This window comes from Podarcis muralis, chromosome 6 (genome assembly GCF_964188315.1).
Source record: "Podarcis muralis chromosome 6, rPodMur119.hap1.1, whole genome shotgun sequence".
Lineage (NCBI taxonomy): Eukaryota > Metazoa > Chordata > Lepidosauria > Squamata > Lacertidae > Podarcis > Podarcis muralis.
Window position 1 is genome coordinate 53,379,015 of NC_135660.1, and position 18,366 is coordinate 53,397,380.

Genomic DNA, 18,366 nt, shown 5'->3' on the forward strand with positions numbered 1-18,366 from the left:
ATGTGGGACTGGTGGCACTACACACTGTTTTGGAGCCCTAATACCCTTTCTCCTCATTCATCCCACTGCTGTTTGAACCCAGGTCTTATTATCTACCCCCCTCAGAACTGGGAAATAAAGTAGACTTACATATAATAATGGACTGGGAAGCTGCTACCTTTCAAGAGAGCTGGGTGGAATCTAGATTTATACAAGTATAAATTGGGGTGAATGTCATGGTTTTCATATGCATCTTGTAGTCTCACAAGCGGCTTCATGAACACCCTGACATCCTTTGCAGCTCAAACTGTAGCTCTGGGTTTGTCAATAAGCAATTGAATTTGGACCTCATGGCATGAAACTAGAGTCACTGCTTTTTCTTTTAAGCCTGTGAGAGTTGATTTTTCGATAGGTAGAAATTGCTTTAGATCTTACATTCCTCTGCACCAAACCAGACAGTGCAGATATTGCTTACTGTCTCAGGAATCAATCTGAGATTAGAAGAGGGCACATCACTCAATTGAACCTGCTTTGATATGTTTTTCAGGCTGCCTTTCAAACAGCTATGAAGTTTTTGCCTTGTCTTTACTGCTGGAAAACCTACTATCTTGCATGCATGAGTTATTCAAAAGATGAATTGCTGTTCTACTCTCCCTGGTCAACATTTCATGTGTTTCTCATAACCTCTCTGCTGTGAGTTGTTATTTATCAAGTCAATCATCTATTTTCCCAGTTTTCAAATCCTAGCTTCTTATCACTTATTGGCACTGCTTCATCAGTTCTGTCCTTGGTCCTGAATTAGTTTTTGACTGCATGCTTCCTTCTAGGAGTAATACTGGATTCGCAGATCACTCGTAGCTGACAGCAAGTTTATTATACTGTTGAGGTCTTGCTGCCAAATGCTGTTTCATCTCTCCTGTTGTGTTTGTTTTGAATATAACGGCAGAAAAGTGCAAACAAGTATTTATTTTCAGAGCAAACATTTCTGATCTTGAGCTTGCATGCTTCCTTTTCCAGTTGTATTTTGTCCATGAGATTTCCATACCTGTATTATTTACAAGTTCTCCACACACACCACACAAAAGGCCAGAGCTCACAAGCCAACGCCCCCAAAGTGCTATTAACATTGCTATTAGAGATGTGTCAAATGTTATAACAACAACAACAACAGTAATAATAATAATTTTTTTAAAAAAATATTTATACCCTGCCCATCTGGCTGGGGTTCCTCAGCTACTCTGGGCGGCTTCCAACAAAATATTAAGAATACAATAAAACATCAGACATTAAAAACTTCCCTAAAAAGCATATAGATCTCACGTGGTCTGACAGGGATAGTGTGTTGAAATCACTCCATTGTCATGGTCAGACCAATTTCTGGTGAAGTTTGGATTTGCTGAGTCCCCTCCAGATGTGGCTGGACACCAACTCCCACCAGTTCCAGCCAGCATGACCAATGGTCAGAGTTAATGGGACGTAGTCCTACAACATCTGGAGGACACCAAGCTGTCTACCTTTGAGGTAGAGATTTTGCCCCCAGTAATACTACCTAGTAATGCAAACTTTCTCCTAACTACTTCAGTTTACCCAAGACCCTGAGGACACCCACTAGGAACACCTACGGGACCGCCTCTCCTGGTATCTCCCACAGAGGACCTTATGGTCTTCAAATAAAAGCCTCTTGGAGATCCCGGTCCACAGGGAGGTTAGGCTGGCCTCGACCAGAGCCAGGGCTTTTTCGGCCGTGGCCCCGATCTGGTGGAACACTCTGTCACAAGAGACTAGGGTCCTGAGGGACTTGACATCTTTCCGCAGGGCCTGCAAGGCGGAGCTATTCTGCCAGGCCTCTGGCCAAGGCACAGTCTGACCCCCTCTCTCCTTCTGTAATCCTCATAGAACTCTAACCCAATGGTTGCCATTAATTTGATTCTGAATTGATTTTAGAATGTATTTTAATTAATTGACTGTGTGATTTTATGTACACTGTGCTATTTTTACTTTTTGTTAGCCGCTCTTTGGCCGGGGAGAGCAGGATACAAATAAAAATTTATTATTATTTATTATTATTATTAGGATTTTTGCATTATTTTAACCCTTTCTACTAAAAACATAGAAAAAAAATCATTAAAGAATAATTAAACATTAATAGAATTCCCTGGGAAGAGGGATTATTATGCAGCTCTGTATGAGTAAGAGGAATCGGAGTCTCCTAACAACTCTAAGCACACTTGACAAGCTACACCAGCTAGAGTACTTTCAGAAAAGCCACAATTGTTTAAAGAGGTATTATACTGTTTTCAATATAAGGTGGAGAATGGGGCCTGAATGAACATCCCTTCTGTATCGCCTGTATATCCATTTGGAAGACTGTTTCTTGGTCATGCCAGGAAGGGTGACATAAAATCGGAAGCTGGCTCTTATGGACAGCATAGCATCTGAGATGATCTTATTTTCAAATTTCTGCTGTATATTTTGAAAGTGATAATCATTCTCCTCCTTACGGGAATAGCAATTATAATGGAGCAAACATAATACGAAGCTCGATGCACCAAGCATGACTTCTGAAATCACAAAATCAATGACTATGTTGCAATTACTTTCAAAATAATTCCAGCGAGCGAGCTAACAGTGAGATGTGCACTGTGGTAATATTTTTGTCACTTTAATCTAAGTGCTAATAATACCATTAATTTAGTTCCTCTACTTTGCCTGCCTCCTTGCTTGATTACCACAACTGTTTCACAGACACATTTTTTTTACAAGGATAGCGAATCCTCACCTTCAGCAGTTAAGCAGATTCCTAACTCTATTATTTTTGGCCTTAGGGAAGGCAGATTTATTGTTGAGTTTATACTCCTCTCTAATATTGGACAGGGCATTGGGAACATTGCTGAACAAGTCAGCAATAATGCGCGGAAATGTAACCCTTGTTTGCCTGCTTGATATTAATTTCTTTGAACTGAGCCCTTGGTGTGGTTGGCAATTGCCCAGTTTATAAGCTTTGTGAAGTCACCCCATCTCCTCATTCCCTTCCCACCATCAAATACGGAAAAATATTTCTAATTCCCAAGAGCCCATCTTGTACAGCGATGGAAAAAGAAAGGTGATAGGAGTGGCTTACTTGCTTAAAAAAATGAACAAAAACAGAGACCTTAAGCCATAAGGTCTCTGAGGTATAGTGGCATCAACAGAAACTTTTTTGGGGAGGCACAGAAGGGACAAGAAAGGTGGGTGAGAAAAGAACAGCATATGTTAATGAAAGGAAAACATCCTTTTGGGGAGACACCTGCCCCCTGCCCCCCTTTGGTGTCTTCATGTCCAGTACCTTGCATATTCTATCCATTGATCAGAGGTAAGATAAGAAGGGTTGGCAAAGCACCATGTACAGTAGTACCTCAGGTTAAATACTTAATTTGTTCCAGAGGTCCGTTCTTAACTTGAAACTGTTCTTAACCTGAAGCACCACTTTAGCTAATGGGGCCTCCTGCTGCTGCCACGCTGCTGGAGCCTGATTTCTGTTCTTATCCTGAAGCAAAGTTCTTAACCTGAAGCACTACTTCTGGGTTAGCAGAGTGTGTAACCTGAAGCGTATGTAACCTGAGGTACCACTGTATTAAAATTCTAAGAATACTGGTTGAAGCTTTTATTCCGCTCCCAGATTCACTGAAGCATTCTCTCCTGAAGAGGCATGAGAGGGAGACACGAGGATGAAAATTGTACAACTTTTGGGTGGCGCAGGTCCTGCTAATGATGCCAAGGCGGAAAGGGCTTCCCCTGTCCTTTCTTTTCTTCTTTGACATTTGGAAAGCTGATCTAGCCGCAGATGCCCTTGGGAGGGAGGCTGTGTGATGATGACATAGTTTTGTTCTCTGCAGCATTCCTGGAGTCGGCTGTCCCCACAGACAGCCCATTTGGGCAAATAATCATTTTGTCCCAGGAATGCCTCCGGCAACAACATTATATCATCACACAACATTGTCCCCAGGGGCATCTGCAGTTAGCATTTCAATGTCTTTGGCAGTTGGGCTGTGGGGCCTGAAGCTAAGCTGTGCCTAGGCTTTTCAAAAGTCGAAAAAGAAGATGAAAAAGGAAAGAAAAAGAAAGAAGCCTTCTCCACACTGTAATTAAAACCAGAAACCCTCTCCCAAAGGTTTCTCTGCCATCCAGATGTTCCCCTCACAGGCTTCAGGGAGGTTTTTCTGCCCCCACCCTTCTTGGAAATAACAAAACAAGACCTGTGCAAATTCCATGGCACAGTCAAGGAATGAAGTAAAACCATTATTTGTAATTGCGATTGGTTAAAGCTATGAGTGGGGAAGGCTAGTGAATTGTTTTAGGAGTACATATAAGATAAATCGGGACACAGGTGGTGCTGTGGGTTAAACCACAGAGCCTAGGACTTGCCGATCAGAAGGTCGGCGGTTCGAATCCCCGCGACGGAGTGAGCTCCCGTTGCTCGGTCCCTGCTGCTGCCAACCTTTGACGTTCGAAAGCACGTCAAAGTGCAAGTAGATAAATAGGTACCGCTCTGGCGGGAAGGTAAACGGCGTTTCTGTATGCTGCTCTGGTTCACCAGAAGCGGCTTAGTCATGCTGGCCACATGACCCGGAAGCTGTACGCCGGCTCCCTCGGCCAATAAAGCGAGTTGAGCGCCGCAACCCCAGAGTCGGTCACGACTGGACCTAATGGTCAGGGGTCTCTGTACCTTTATCTTATAAGATAAACCAATCATTTCATATGTTTAAACAGTATACATTTTGAAAGAATTATCCTTGGAATTTGAATTGAAAGATGGTCATCCAACAGTTATCATGGATGCTTTAGCTGAGATTCCTTCATTGCAGGTAGTTGGACTAGATGACTCTCGGGCTTCCTTCCAATTCTACAATTCTATGATTCTATTGAGAGTCAAGACTACCTTCCCCTCATTTCACCTGACTCTTGTGTGTCCTGCTTTGTTTGGAAGACTCATTCAGCTTGTTGCAATTGAGATTGTAATCATTGCAGTGTGAACTGTATTTGTGTGCTTATCAGCCAAATTCCACTTGCCCTACAAACCAAGGTAACAGACAAATAGCACAGCTTATGAAAACATTGTCCTGGTCTCCAATGTGAGACTCATGTCAAACATTTGATGACATGGAATGTGCTCCTGGAGCTATCATTTAAAGCTATTCCAACACAAAGAAATAAATATAGAACCAATTTAGAATTATTTTTAATTCACATACACAGTTTTAGGTCTTGAATCTGAACTTTGAAACTTCCAGGAAAGCAAACTTGAAGCTATGGGATGCCCCTGTTTATTGGGCAGGTATCACTAATGACCTCCACCTTTTCCATTTTTTAATGCAAAAATAAATAATATATAAGAGACAAATCCAAATATGACTCGCAATGGATATTTTCAGGTTTTGCATCCTACCGCTGCTTTTGTTTGTACCCTTCACCTGGTGACTGGGAGTGGCTGCCGAGACCATATAACACCAGTCCTGAGAGACCTGCATTGGCTCCCAGTACGTTTCCGAGCACAATTCAAAGTGGTGGTGCTGACCTTTAAAGCCCAGTATACCTGAAGGAGCATCTCCACCCCAATCGTTCAGCCCGGACACAAAGGTCCATCTCCAAGGGCCTTCTGGCGGTTCCCTCACTGTGAGAAGTGAAGTTACAGGGAACCAGGCAGAGGGCCTTCTCGGTAGTGGCACCCATCCTGTGGAATGCCCTCCCATCAGATGTCAAGGAAATAAACAACTATCTGACTTTTAGAAGACATCTGAAACAGCCCTGTTTAGGGAAGTTTTTAATGTTTAACACTGTATTGTGTTTTTAATATTCTGTTGGGAGTTGCCCAGAGTGCCCAGATGGGCAGGGCATCATCATCATCATCATCATTATTATTATTATTACCTTTATTGTGAATTATTATTCACCTAGGTATTAGTATTCACATAGGATTTATCATCTATTATTAGGTGAATTATTACTCCCCTAATGCATGCTAAAATGATGGTAGTCCATAGTAACAGCCATGGAAGCAGAGTTTGGGGGACAAGAACAACAAACCTCTGTGATGGCAGCAAGGAATAGGTGCAGTAAGAAATGGCAGTGGAGATAAGATGTAGTGGACATGGAAGCAGGAGCAAGCAGCGAGAGCTACGGAGTTATGGATCAAGCTTGTTACAAGGGAAATATCAAAGCCTACACAGCACATTGCTAATATAAATCCATGGAAGGGGCCGAATTCTGTGCAGTGCTGAGAAAGCTCTTGTTTATTTCACATTACTCATGCGAAGAGGGGACCTCATGAGAGTTATTGCTGCCGTCTTGCCATTTTATATTTAAAAATGAGTTTGGAAAGAAAGAATGCCTTCAAAATGAATGATTGATGTGCATGCAGCGCTTTCAAAGTCAGAAGCTTCCAAGTAAATCAAAGTGAAGGACATCTTACTTTTCCATCTGGACAGATCCCTGTTTAATTCATGACCTGTGCATTGCACCCTTCTCTATGTGGCTAAGCAGTTTGCTGGTAGGTAGATTAGAAATGGTTGCATGTATCAAAGAGATTAAAGGTGTTTGTTTTCAGTGTAAAAACCCCCAAATGAGATACCTCAAACAGAAATCAAAATGGCTTCATTTATTTCTTTATTTTGGCTGCCTTTTAAAAAAAACCCACTTCCAAACACTGTATCTTTAACCTTCAAAATATAAGCTTAATGTGTGATGTCTGAATGCAGAAGTTCACATACACTTCAACCCTGTCGTGCAAAGCACTCCTGTCTGCGCATGTTTCCCTTACCCAGGTAACCATGCCCTGCGTATCTCTGAGAATCACAACCTGCCTTTTCTATCCCAATGTCCTTGCATCTCCTTGCCACTAGACTAGGTAGTTCAGTAGACAGGGGAAATAATGTTACAGATATGGGGTAGCAGATTCTGGCAGTGCAACAGCACCCATTACAGCTAGAATTACTGGATTGTATAAATTAATAAATGACCGAATTTAGATAATATTTGGAGTATTTAAGGGAAGATACCAGGCTAGTGAAAAATACAAGCTAAGCTTCTTTTCCAGGCCAATGCTTCACCTGGAATAGAGGTCGTTAAGAATGATAGAAGGTGCTGGAGGCAAGTCATTAACCCATCAGTGAAAACCATCTTCAGGGCAGGAGGGGGAAGTTCTCATGGTTTAGGATTTCAGCTTCTGTGATGTAGGAAAATAGAGGAAGGGGCAGAATATGCCCACAGTAAAAAAGGGTCATATTACAGGAGGCTTGGGTTTTTTTCCTGGCAAGGGTCATTGGGAAAGAGAAGGATGGAGGCAGAAGTACAGGCAGAGGCAGGTGATTTCCTCCGAAGAACTCTGAGAACCCCAAGCTACAATTCCCAGCACTCTCAACAAACTACAGTTCCCAGGAATCCATGGGGGAAGTCATATGTATTAAATGTGTATTAATCACATGGCGTGTACACAGTAGAAATCTAGAAGCCAGAGAGATCAGCCCCACTATTACCGTTTATGACAAGGCTATTTAGCTTTTGTTCTCTTTTTAATATATTTTATTAATGATTCAAGTGTTAATCTTACAATCCCTTCTTTGATCTTCTTGACTAGGTGAGTCTTATCTTAATTTGTTTAGCTGGCATGTGCTTAATAGCCTGCCCCTGAGAAAACAAGAGCTATACCTTGGACACGAGATATATTGAGTACCATTAATGCATTTTATACTATGTGCGATAAATATGCTGATTGAGTAGTGCAATTTGTTTCTACAGAATGGATTACTAAGCAGGAACTATGGGTTTGTTGTCAACAGTGTCCGATGGACTAAGCATGGCACACTACAATAAGAAACACTGGGTATCCATTATGCACATTGCAACACAGACTAATATATTGTGGGAATGGGTATCTATTTGCTGTCTTTAAAGGAATTCATGATTCACATGTTCTTAAAATCACTTTGCACTGGAGAGACAAGGATGGGGCATTACTTCAGGAAAATAGTAAATTTTAGTTAGCTTTAATTCAGACCACTGAATAAACACATTAATCTGAATAAGAATAAAGTGTGGATCAGAACCAAATACTGGGAAGAGACATTCTATTAGCATAAATCTTCTTGAGGGTAGGCAAATGTAAAGCAGGTGCCTATAGTTAGTAATGCAGTGTCCTGGAATAATAACTTAGCAGCCAACCGTTCAAAGATTTTGCTACTTGTTGTCGTGTCAGGTCACTACTGTTGTTTCTGTTTCTACAGAGCACCTTCATTAGCTTTCCTCACCCTTGGTCCAGCTATTTTGATGGGAAAAGTCCTAGCTCACTGGCTGAGCACCTGCTGCTTGCTTTGGAGATAAAAAGGCTGCAGGTTCAATCCTCAACATCTCTAGTTAGTGCTGAGAAAGATCCCTACCTGAAATCCTGCAGTTATGTTGCCAGTTAGTGTAGGCCTGTGATGACGAACCAGCAGGCCTCCATATGACGTTGTTGGACACCAACTCCCAACAGCCCTACCCAACATGGCCCCATGGTCAGGGATGATATCTGTCTTGTAACCATCAGCAAGGGTCACAGGTTGCACCTCTGGGGTAGACGACACTGGTCTACATGGCCCTGACACAGTATAATGCAGCCACAACATCTGACACCTATCCATTTTTTGGAAGTTTCCCTAGCCAGCTCCTTAAGATGTCACTTATAAGTAAAATGGTGGGCTTCTTCTTTATAAGCCTGTAATGTTTAAAGGCCAAGCCAATCCCCTTCTAGGTCAGATCCACACTATACATTCATACCCTCCAACATTTCTCCAAGGAAAATAGGGACGTCCCATTCCATAATGATAATTTTACTGTTTATATCCCACACATCTTACTGGGTTGCCCCAGACACTCTGAGCGGCTTCCAACATAAATAAAGGCATCATAAAATATAAAGCATTAAAAAAAACCTTCTGTATACAATTTCAGACAGCTCAGGAATAGAATAACTCCATACCCGCCAACATTTCCTCAGTGAAAATAGGCACGTTCTAAGGAAAAGTGGGACATTCTGGGATCAAATCAGAAATCAGGATGGCGTCTCTAAATCAGGGACATCCCTGGAATTAAAAAAAATTCTCACAGCTACACAAAACCATTCTACAGTATCACTTGTTCTTTAAGAGCTGGTATAATAAATCTGCAGCTCCCTTCTGAAGCACAGACTTCTTTCCCTGGGTGGACTGAAATTTTCTGCAGGATTATAGCAGGGCTTGATTCCCACTTATAAATCAGTAATAGGACCCAGTACTGTTGGGACTTGTGTTGGAAATACCGTTTTTGGTCTGTAGAATAATCAGGTTCTCTCTCTTTTCCTTTTTTAAACAAAATAGCCTGGCTATTTATCTGCAGTGCTTATTTCCCACAAAGTTGTAGGGGAGTAAATATTTCACATAAAAGGGTTTAATTCTTACATGTGCAAGTTACCAGTTTTCAAGCGTTTATCATAGGCTCAGTATTTCATTTAATAAATAATTGACAGATTTATGTCATTAGTCAAAGGATGACAAATGGCTGATGCCCTAATCTTAAATTAAAGAAGGATTTATTGAAAGCTGCATGTTAATTAAGAAACATCCTGGTGTTTCCTATTATATTATCTAATTAGGTTTTTCATTTAGCCCATTTAAACACAGCTGCTGATGCACTGATGCACATTTATTTGGGTAAAGAGCTTTAGATATACAATTCAGAGGCTTCATACATGGAAACAGGTCAAAAATGTTTGCCTTTCCTCCATTTGAGATTCCTGTGTTGGACTAGATGACCCTCAAGATACCTTCCAACCTGACAATTCTGTGATTTGTGCTCTGTAGAATACTGGCTGGGCTATTGTATCAGAATGGCTTTCCTGCAAATATGCTGGCTCTTGAGTCTTCTTCAATGGTGTCAGGGTACACTTTAGCTTTTGCTAAAGTGGACAAATGGTTGTGACTTTTCTAAGGAAATTAGTAATATGTGAGGGGAAGTAATGTCCCATTAAAAAGGTAAAGTTAAAGGTAAAGGACCCCGACAGTTAAGTCCAGTTGCGGCGCTCATCTCGCTTTACTGGCCGAGAGAGCTGGTGTTTGTCCGCAGACAGTTTTTCCGGGCCATGTGGCCAGCATGACTAAGCCGCTTCTGGCGCAATGGAACACTGAAACCAGAGTAGTGCACGGAAACGCCGTTTACCTTCCCACCGGAGCGGTACCTATTTATCTACTTGCACTTCTTGGCATGCTTTTGAACTGCTAGGTTGGCAGGAGCTGGGACCAAGCAATGAAACCCAAATGGCAACAGCCAATCAGCCAAGTGGGGAAAATTCCTGCTGTGCCCCTGTCCCAACAACAGATGACACATGACGACGTAGCAAGGTCAATTGCAAAATGCCCCAAAAGTAGGGAAAGGTGGGCGGGTGTTGTGGCTGTCCAATATATCCACCCACAACCAGGAGGTCAGTCTCCAGGTCTCACCACAACACGTGCCCACTTTTAGGGAGGACACGATTTGTATAAACCTTGGTAAAGTCTGCTCATATCTCTCTTGTGTGTGCATGGAGCTATTTTGGCTACATAAGGACTCACACGTGGAGAATGCTTTCATAAATAGTGTATAAGATAGATAATAATGGCCTTTCTCTGTTCAGACAAAACAGGCTTATGATTGACAGAGGCTGAGGACAAACTTCACAGGGTACCCTTATTGTGGGTTTTCCAGGCATTTGGTTGATCAGCATTGGAGACAGAATAATGGATCAAGTAGAACTTGGGCATTTGGTAACTCATGAGAAATTGTCTTTAATGACTGTACTCGCTGCCTGGTAACCTGAGGAGTGAATACAGCATTTTTTCCCATAGAGCCGTTCTTTGTCCTCCTCCAGCTTTTGTAAATTGGTAAAGTGAAGCTCCAAATTATTGTGGCAATAAAAACATGCCTGGATCTTTTCACCTCCACTTAACTCAGATGATACATGATCTATCCAATATCTCCCCTTTCTCCCTATGGAAAGAGATGCAAGCCATTTCTTTCATGTCGCCACTGGCTGATGTGAGTGAGAATGATCACCTCATCCACTCTCCTTCAGCTTTCAACAGCTGGCTTTGTAACTCTTGTTCCTCTTTCTTCCTTACTGTGGAAAGGCGACATTGTTATTTTACGGTTTCTCCACAGAGCTGGTGATTTTTTCTTCCACTCCATAGCCCTGACTTTATTCTTAAGTGAAGTTAGAGCCAATCTTCTCACCAAGGAACCCTTTACGGACTAAACAAAAACATGAATATCCTTATGCATTCTCTTGACCAACAATATTAATCCAGCACAAAACATTTTGTCAGTGGAACTTGTATACTGCTAAGTGGTTTTAACTTAGTGCTACATTGGACACAGCCCATAATAGAGAAAAGGTTCAAGGAACCAGCTGAAAAGTTGTACAATTTGCCTTAGCTGTGCATTTATCATTCTGCTCATAACAAAAGTCAGATAAGACATTCAGACCAAGGTTCAGCACAACTTCCTCATTTCATTACATTTTTTAAGATAATCTCTTTCTCCCATCAAATAGCCAAGAGTGATACCAAAGGGAAGACTTGATTCATGAGTTTTACACTTTACAAGAATCCAAGAGGGCAATGCAATTTTTCTCACTTCTTCCTCTCCATTAGTAGTTGAACATGTTTCTGATGTGGTCTAGTGCTATATGCCCTCTAGCAAGTGAGAGGGAGATAAAGAACTGCAGTTAGGAGTTATTACTCACAAGGGGCAAACATGGCTGAGCATAAAAAGATGGATTGGAGATATATTGACCTGAAAATAAGCACAAAAAAGTTAGAAGAAACTATTTACCCCAAAGTCAAAAGTATGTGGGTGTATTTTAGGGTCAACTGTGTGGACTGCTTGCATCCCTCAACGAAGGTCAGAAAGTAGCTAAACCTTTTCAACAACAGCTGGGAAAGAATTCCCACAAAATCTGCAATGGGCTGTAGAAGTTCTGAAGAAACAAATGTGACTGTAGTAATGAGCAATGGTACAGTGAAACATTGCCTTACGGCTCAACCACATTTACCTTTTGCCCAGCTCTTTCAGGCAAAGGTCTATGCTTTAACACTCCATTTCATTCACACACACACACACACACACACACACACACACACACACACCTGAGCTTTCCTGCAAAAAACCCCCCTTGTCTTTAAAGCTGAATGGGAGCAAATGTCAATTCTGTGTTTGCTTCAATCAAAATTTAAAGAGTGGGTTTTCACGGGGAAAGCTTCAGAGAGAGAGAGAGAAAAAAAAGGGGGGGGGGACATTTGGACATGGAATTTTAAAGTGTGGACCATACCTGGAAAGAGCAGAGGAAAGGTAAGTATGTATAAGCCCTTAATTATTATGGGCTGGAGTCAAGACTCCATTCTTTAGCTTAAACTTATAGTTGTTTTCATTTTCCTTCGCAGTTGTGTGTTAGCTTATTCCTCAATACACAGCTTCTTGTCCCATCATATAAAAATGAGTAGCCCTGCCTTATATATTAAATAAGAACTTAGCAGTGGTGTTGAGAAAAATCAGATAGATATTCCATCCTGTGAGAGAAATGAGAAATTCAATCCACAAACAGAAGAAATGTAGCAATATGTGGAAAGACTGGGCCACTGTTTCCTTGCTAATGAAATCACTGAGGGTGACAAACAAAAGACAATATTTTCCAGTGCTTGTGAGAGTCAAACTTACTTCCTTTTAAGAAGTTTGGTGCAACCACAAAAGGCAGAGGATAAAAGTTTGGCATAGTTGCAAAAGATCTTGTCTGGCTACTATGCTCCGAGGCAAAGTATAAATGTGGAATGTTTCAAATGTCAAAAGAGGAGGAGGAAGGAAGGTCAATCAATATTGGAGTACAGTGGTAACTCGGGTTAAGAACTTAATTCGTTCTGGAGGTTCGTTCTTAAACTGAGGTACCACTTTAGGTAATGGGGCTTCCCGCTGCCGCCACACGATTTCTGTTCTCATCCTGAAGCAAAGTTCTTAACCCAAGGTACTATTTCTGGGTTAGTGGAGGCTGTAACCTGAAGCATCTGTAACCCGAGGTACCACTGTATGTAGCTGATCTCAAAAAGCTTACTGAACACTGTTCTTTCTTTCATTCACATTGGTTGGAAGTGTGTCCCAGGAATTCCACAAGCTCAGAAGCAATCCATAACAATCTTTGACTGATTTTGCATAGGAAAAAGGCATGTGGGGCATGTTAGAGGTGTACAAAATTAGGCATGGTGTAAGGATTTTCTCCATATTGCCTAAGAAAATTCAGGGCGAAAAGAGGGCACTTCTATTATGCCCACTCTTACTCGCCTTTTCTCCAAACTGAAAGCCCCAAATGTTGTAACATTTCCTCATAATGGATTTACTCCAAGCTTTCAAACATCTGGGTTGTTCTTTTCTGAACCTTTCTAGTACTATATATCCTTTTTTGAAGTGTGACAACAAAGTACTTCAGTTGCAATTGCACCATTTATTTGTTCAATGGCATCATGATATCAGCAGTTTTATTTTCAGTCTCTTTCCTAATGATCCCTAACAAGGCATGTGCCTTTTTCACAGCTGTTGCACACAAGGCCGACATCTTCATTGAGCTATCCACTACAATCTCATTCCTGATCCATTCATTAGAGTTTACTATCAGGATCCTATTAATTGCCTTCGTAGCATTTTCCATAATATTGACTGATTTCTAGTACTGCACTTAGAGGAGCCTCTGTTGCTGTTAAATGTTATTCTCCTGTGATGACAACCTTCCTTAATTATTCTGTATCACTTTCTGTATGCCTCAGAGTACCACAACCACATCTATAAAGACTTGTGTTCTCTCTCCTCCCGGAACCACCATCTTATCTCCACTGAATTCACTGACTTAAAATGCCAGGCAATTAAAACATGATAAATCACTACATGGCACATTCAGAGGGGGTAGACTCTGGTAAGGAAAGCCTATGAGGAGAAATGATGGGGCCAGGCTTTTGGATTAAAGCAAGGCAACAGGGCTGCCCCTGTTAATAGGTAGAGTGAGGTAACTACCGTATTTTTCGGCCCATAAGACACACTTTTTTCTTCCTAAAAAGTAAGGGGAAGTGTCTGTGCGTCTTATGGAGCGAATGCATAGTTCCTGGAGCCAAATTGTCCAGGGGCAAAAAGGAGATCATGCTCTCTTTTTTTGAAAGAGGGAAGTGGGTGCTGAAACAAAGCCACTGATTGTTTCCCGATTGGGGAGAGAGATAAGGGACGCTAGAGATAAAGGAGGCTGCCTGGGAGGGGGGAGGTAAAGACAGCAAATTTGCAAAGGGCGGAAACAGGAAGACTAAAGCAATGAGGAGAGAAATTAGAAGAAAAGGAGGAGCAAAAAACTACTCCAGCTAAGGAAAAGACACTAAGGCAAACAAGAGGGGAGTGTTGAAAGGAAACAACTGATCGGTGGGATCGGGAGAGAAATGAGGGACACAGAGGCTGCCTGGGATGGGGGAGGTAAAAGCCCATGGATCCCCAGGATTTTTACATTGGGTCACCCCAAATTCACCATCAGATCACATGGCATGTCCATGGCTACAGCCTGCACCAAAAAAATCACACACCCACTGTTTCCTGGGGCTGCAATGGCACAAAAACGTGGTTAGAAAGCACGGATCCACATGGATCCTCGGGATTTTTGCATTGGGTCACCCCAAGTTCACCATCAGATCACATGTCTGTGGCCACAGCATGAACCACAAAAATCATACATCCATTGTTTCATTCAGAATATTTTTTTTTCTTGTTTTCATCCTCTAAAAACTAGGTGCATCTTATTGCCAGGTGCGTCTTATGGAGCGAAAAATACGGTACCTTGGGCAGCAGTGGCAGACCCCTGACTATTCCTTGTGAGCTTCCTAGCTGTCCCCTTCTGTTAGTTGATAGAGCTGCGTGTGTCACATAGCCTGCCCCCCCATCTCCATAACTCTGCTGCTGCCCTCAAACCATAGCTTAGTGGTAGAGCACCTGCTTTTCCTATGGAAGGCTCTAGATTCAATCCCCAGCATCTTCAGGTAGGACTGGGAAAGGTCCATTTCTGAAAACCCAGAGAGCCACTGTCAATCAGTGCAGCAGTGAGTTTGCTCAATGGCCAAGAGGTCTGGCATGATGTTAAGGCAGCTTCCTATGGTCTCCTTGTTGCTTTAAATAATTGATATTTATTGCAGGTTTGCAATTTAGGATTTGCCACTGTTGTTTTATTAATGGAACACTTTTGTGTAGAAAGGTGGATTAGCATTTAAAAAAAATAAAAGTAAAATAACAGTTTCCTACCTTGCTGCTGTAAGGTTTATTGGGATGATGCATGAAGTACAGTGGTGCCTCGCAAGACGAAATTAATCCATTCCGCGAGTCTCTTCGTCTTGCGGTTTTTTCGTCTTGCGAAGCATGGCTATTAGTGGCTTAGCGGCTTAGCGGCTATTAGCGGCTTAACGGCTTAGCGGCTATTAACGGCTTAGCGGCTTAGCGGCTATTAACGGCTTAGCGGCTTTAAGAAAAAGGAAACAAACTCGCAAGAACTCGCAAGACGTTTCGTCTTGCGAAGCAAGCCCATAGGGAAATTCGTCTTGCGGAACGACTCAAAAAACGGAAAACCCTTTCGTCTAGCAAGTTTTTCATCTTGCGAGGCATTCGTCTTGCGGGGCACCACTGTACTCCAAGATAGATGGAGTGATATGAATTGAAGTAGAGTTTTTAAAAGTAAAAATAAAAAAGACCTGAGCTGATGTAGAAATAAATTCCACATATGCTGTGGATCAGACACCAGCCTTCCTTTTCTGCTTCTTTTTCTATTGAAGTACCATCTGGAATGGGAAATTTAATATCCTGGTTTCAGAGTTCTTGGCAGGTGTGTTGCAATCCCTAATAGAACACTAACTGTTTAGTGACCCTTTTCTCCAACACACTAAAAGAATAAATTACGACTGTCAACATGTTCCAAGACGGAGCACTTTTGATTCCTGCCAAGATGATGGGGGAGGGGGAAACCGTTATTTGTGTTTGATGCATTTTGAAGCTCAGCAAGACCACAGGTGCCTATCTTGGCCATTGCTATTCGCCTTGCATCACAGAGGACCAGATTAGATGTCAGCTTGTCTTGTCTGATTATGAAAAACCCTCTGAGATGCCTCCTATGAATGCTCCAGTGGTGTTCAATCTAGACATTCACACATGACATGGGAATATGCAAGTTATATTATTTTGTATTTCAGGTTTCTGTTATTTTAACCTGGAAATATAGAGTATATTGCACAGTGTGGGAGAAAGACACCCAGAAGATGAATTGATTATAGTTTTGCCGGTTAATCCAGATTTTCTGTTCCCACAGGCCAAGCATTTAGCTCATTATGTGTATCATCAGGAGGCATTTTCATTTGAAGGTACACAGATGGGGGCACTTGAGGAAAACTGAGGCAAGGAGGATCTGACACATTCTTATTTCAAGGGCCTTTTTAATTCTTAAAACTTTTAAAACATTATTGACATAACAAAGGCTTCACATTTTTGCCTCAGAGGTTTGTGTCTTTGTCAGCTGCAGAAAAAGAGGATATTTTCACTCTAATAAGAATAATAATATGGGTTGAGACAAGTAAACATAAAATAAAATAGGTTTTTTTTTTTAAAAAAAATAATTACCTCAGGACACTGAATTTGTAAAAACACATTTAACTATACATTTCTAAACCTGCTTCTCTCATCCTCACTGTAGTGGTTTAAGATGGTAAATAATTAATCGCTTCCCAGCTTTTTTGGCTACTTTCATTATAAAATTCATGATTAAATCATGCATCACTACCCAGTTAATAACAAAAGGTTAACCAAGGTCATGCTAAGCTCCAGTCCATCAAGAAAAGAAAGAAATGTGTCTCATATTCAGCTCATTGTTAGCTTGAACAGATTCCAGGCCGGGAAACAACTTTCTACTAAGCAACAGAATTTAGGGGGCGGGGGAATGAAAGCTCTTCCAAACTGGGATGTGGATGATTCCAGTGAAGTGTGTGATCTGCTGTGGTGGCTTCCTTAAATACTACAATAATTTATGCTGTGTATTATCAGCAGGTAAGTGGATCAAGGCGTTCTGGTAATATCCTTGCAAGCCACTTAAATGCTGATGCCTGATATTTCAGCTCTCAGGGAAAGGGCATGTGCTTATATTAACATTTTTGGTTCAGTGGGCAAGGCTTTGAAGAGAGCATTAGCTATTTATATTTATTTTTGTAACGCTCACCCTGCCAAACTGTTTCAATAGTCCCCAGGATAGCTTTGGTTCAGATTTACTGCACACGGTAGCATTTATAAGCAGCAAGCACACAGTCCTTTAAGTATAGATAGCTTCAATGACACACAGAAAGGCTTGTACTTTCATTGCTTAGAGGGCAATCTTGGTATGGCAAGGAGAGGCCAGAGTTACATTGCTATAGCGCAAGGCAACCACAGTCTCATTAGAAAAAGCAACAAGCAGATATCAGTTAGGCACCCATGTATTGCATTCATATATGAGTTATTTATAGTCAAGGATAGCCATGCCTTGACTTCACCATGGTTCACACATTGGCAACCTCATGATTTGACTCCTGTGGTGTGCTGAATGTGGGGCTACCTTTGTGCTTGGTTCTGAAGCTTCTGCTAGTGGAAAATGTAGTGGCTCAGGTACTTAAATGGGAACCTTCATTGGGTTGAAAGATCTGCACTGAAAGATTAGCTACCAAGCCAAGTTCAAGATTTTGCTGCCGATATCTAAAGCTGCAAATGCCTTGGGACCAGGATACCTGGACTGCCTCTCCTGCTAAAGCTGAACTTTAAGATCTTATATAAAACAAAGATGCTAGATGCGCCTCTGTGGGGAAGGAGCAAATTGTAATTGTCAATAATAATAATAATAGTTAAAATGCCTTCACGTATAGTGTCTCCAGCCTCCGCCCCATCTCCCCTCAGCTGTGTGCTGTGCAGCATAGTATTTTGCTATTTTATTAATTAATTTATATCCTTCTTATCTGACAAATGCTTCTAGGTTTGCAAAGTCTGTATCTGACAAAGGCTTCTAAGCTGTTTACAAGTATTAAATGATTTATAAAATATCCACGCCTAATTAAAATGCACAATAAAACCATCCCAGCAAAGCATTTAAAACATCTATAATTAAAATATATAATAAAACAAACTTGTTAAACGACATAATAATTAAACATGTTAAAAGAGCAATTACAACAGGGATGAGCTGAAGGTGGCCATCGCTACAGCAGCATTGTCCCATAGTACTGTGCTGGAACAACACTGTGGGCCCTGTATACATTCCCAGCACAAAGCACAGAGCGTTCTGTTATG